This window comes from Papaver somniferum, chromosome 9, assembly GCF_003573695.1.
Source record: "Papaver somniferum cultivar HN1 chromosome 9, ASM357369v1, whole genome shotgun sequence".
In the NCBI taxonomy this organism is placed as follows: Eukaryota; Viridiplantae; Streptophyta; class Magnoliopsida; order Ranunculales; family Papaveraceae; genus Papaver; species Papaver somniferum.
The window spans coordinates 39,452,244-39,455,828 of NC_039366.1; the positions used below are offsets into that span (position 1 = coordinate 39,452,244).

Sequence of the window (3,585 nt, forward strand, 5' to 3'; positions counted from 1 at the left end):
AAGAAGCAGAAATAAAAATTACAGAAATAAAATTACAATTTTGGGAAAATATAATATTTTTTATTATTTATGTGAAAAAAATCGGGGGCATAAATTTTTTCTTTGCTTGGCGGCAAAATTTTCTGAGGAACGGCCCAGGCTCTATGCTACCACCTCTAAGGTTGTCAATCAACAGGTTACAGTCCGCCATCATATGGTGCGAACTACGAAGCGTAATGCGTGCCCAAAATTTGAATTTCAATAAACAATTCCCTCTCTTCCTAAATGAAACCGCAGCCATCCATTACCTCTACGCCAATCAACGATACACAGTGTCGATCCGGTTGAAACAAAACCAACCAATCAAATTCAACCAGCATCCTTGTATGAATGCCTCGAAGTCTCCGTTTTGTTTCAGTTCAGAAAACATTTTTACTTGCTCTAATGGCACCCAAAGCAGAGAAAAAGCCAGCAGAAAAGAAGTAGGCTCAGAAAGCACCTGCACCAGCAGAGAAGAAACCCAGAGCTGAGAAGAAATTACCACCAAGCAAAGATGGTTCATCAACTGTTGATAAGAAGAAGAAGAAATCAGTGGAAACTTATGAGATGTGCATCCTCAAAGTTCTAAAACAAGTTCATCCTGATCTTGGTATTTCGAGTGAAGCTATGGGTATTATGAACAGTTTTATTGATGATATCTTTGAAATACTTGCTCGAGAATCATCGAGATTATTAATCGAGAGATTCAGACTGCTGTTCGTCTTCTGTTTCCTGATGAATTAGCTAAGAATGCTGTTTCTCAAGGTACTAAAGCTGTTACCAAATCTACTACTCCTTAATTAGAGTCTTCATTTGAAAAAAAAGGGGTTAGGGTTCAGATTCCATGCTACGAAATTAGGGGTAGGGTTTTCGTCTTTGTAATACTGTTATGATGTTTAATTGATGAATGAATCTAAGCTTTGGTTTGATGAATCTGAATTTGGGTTTTGTTTAATTTTTGGTAATTTGGGTTTTGGCTTCCGATTTGGTACTTCAATGCTTCAATAGCTTAGAAAATTTTATTTTCAACTTCATAATCTTATACTCTAGTCACTTTGATTATACCATGAGAGGGGTGGGTCTTGGAGCAGTAGTTTGCCTAGACACTCTTCATTTGCTTGGGTGGCCCTTCATGGCAGATTCAAGACAAGGGATGAGTTCAAGCAAATCTGTATTCTCTGCGGAGGTGCTAATGAGAGCGAAGGTCATCCTTTTCAGGAATGTCAGCTTGCCTCTATTATTTGGCATGGTCATCTTCTCAAAATGGGTTATCTGAGAGCCATTTCTGCTACATGGGAGGAGGAAGTTAATTGGGGTGTTGAGCGTTTTTCCAGTTCTGACCTTAGCTCTATCAAGAAGCTTGATTTTGCTGGTTTCATTTACCAGGGATGGAGGGAGAGGAATAAATAGGATTTTTGCTTCTAAAAAGTATTCCACACTTCAAGTCTCTCTCCACATTGTCCAAGATATTTAAATGAAGATTAGTGCGCACTCCAGATCTCTCCCTGACAGCACTGCTCATAGAAGGTTTATGCACAACTGGAATGTTGACTGTCATTTCACTGCTAAGATTGTGATTCCTTGCTGGTGGATTGTTCCTGAGGGGTAATGATGTTATGATAAACTCTGATGGTTCAAAGAAAGATCATTCTGGTGGGTTTGGAGCTATCCTAAGAGATAAGCATGGTGATGTTATTGATTGTGCTTTTGGTGGAAGCAGTCATCTTTGTGCCTGCTCATGAGTAATTACAAGGTGTTGAAGTTGGTCTTCGACTTGCAATAGATCTTAGTGTGCAGAATATCCAAATTAGTCTGGATTGCAAGACTATTTGCCTGTTACTTAAGAGTGAGAATCCCAAGCTTCCTTGGAATATGATGCAGATTTGGAGAAGAGTTAATGCCTTGTTACAGATGTTTAGCTCTGTCGCGCAGGTATTTTATTCAGTCTCATCTGCTATATTGTGGGAAAAATTGGAGTTTCATTGAAGACTAATAAAAGAACTTGGAGTTGCTAGAAGCCGGTGAAAGGGGGTCAAGGTATTTCTGTATTCCTTTTATTTCTTAACAGTGTTTCATTTTCTTAAGTTGCTTAGTTCCTTCGGAAATTGTTTAGTCTTATCCACTTATCTTTCTATTAATATAGGTTTGATCATTAGATACAGTTGTTGAAAGTGTGTAATTAAGTTACCCAGATTTGAGTTCACATTTGGTAGCTGTGGATCACAAAATTGAATGGCCTTGTCTTTTGGGTTTCCTTGCCTACCAAAAATTTGAATCAGTGCATTAGGGTAGTGATTAGCTTTTTTTAAAAACTGAACATAATATATTCAATTGGGAGATTACAGTTTCATGATGCGGTGTCTGCTCATTGAGTCAAACATTACAGTCTTCTTATCAGTCACGCTGTATTTGGCTTATTGAACTGATGTTAATAAGCAAATTGGATACATACCTTTGGTCCGCAAGGTATATCTCGATGTAGCCTTTTATATCTCCTACGACCAGTCAGAAAGGTGTTGTTGCATATTTTACACTGATGCGCACTTGAACTTGTGATTTCCTTGGAGAAGTTGTGTGTATCTCCCATTGAACATTGCAGCAAATATTGGCCTATATTGAGTATCAAGCAATTGCTCTTGCAACTTGATTTATGACCACCCATAGCTTGGTAACAAGAAAAGGATTTCGCATAAATGTCACATGTGGATGTATCAGAAGAAGAGAATATCGGTGTTTGCTTCTTGTTAGTGTGGAATACTTCAAAGTACATCTTCTTCAATGTTTGTCCTGTAGTATCTTCTACTTTTAGCTTTGATTAATCTTTTTAGCTGAAGCAAGTGAATATGTACCAAACAACTTAAACAGCTGCATTACAGCATAGACTACTTCTTTCTTAACAAACAATAGTTCTACTTTCTGATCAGATGTTAAAGAAGATTACCATGATACTGCTGGCTATAAGCTATTTCTGCCTCTTTTGTCTGTTTTAAACCCCGTTGGGGCAGAGACTTGAGAACACCTGATGATATCCGATATAAGCAGAAGGAAAGTTCTTGTCATGAAAAAGTAAAATCTGTAACAGCATTAGATGAATAATTGTCTGTAATGATTTTTCTCCACTGGGGACTAATATTATTGTCTTCTTTGGAGTTTCTTGAAGATGATCACATTCCTTGCATCATATTTAGATGGTTGCCAATTCTGCTGTCAAGAAGAAATGAAGTGAGCTTTTAAGTAGAGGAGAATGGTGCTAGAAGGGTATACAGAAGAGACTTGTATAATTGCAGTCTTTTGTTTTGTTGCGCATCCAAGATGCAAAACTGGGTCTTGACAGGCGGTGAGCAGTTCAGTTGAAGTTCCTTTAAAAACATAAGTTTGATTTTGGGTTTCCAAGTTTCTGTTCACAACTTTTTACTTGCTTAAATCCCTCTTCTATGCGTATTTCCTAGTTATTGTCTTCAGAGCTGTGTACCTTAAGGTGCCTTCTCGTTTTGCTTTGTGTCATTTTTCCTTTTTTGTAAGACTGCAGATTTCTAACACTGGTTCACTTTGGTGAACACTGGCAAA

General features: G+C 37.8%; 1 pseudogene; it reads left to right on the top strand.

The window, feature by feature from the left end:
* Nucleotides 1-423: 423 nt before the first annotated feature.
* On the top strand, nt 424-3,368 carry LOC113309339 (annotated as a pseudogene).
* The last annotated feature ends 217 nt before the right edge of the window (nt 3,369-3,585 follow it).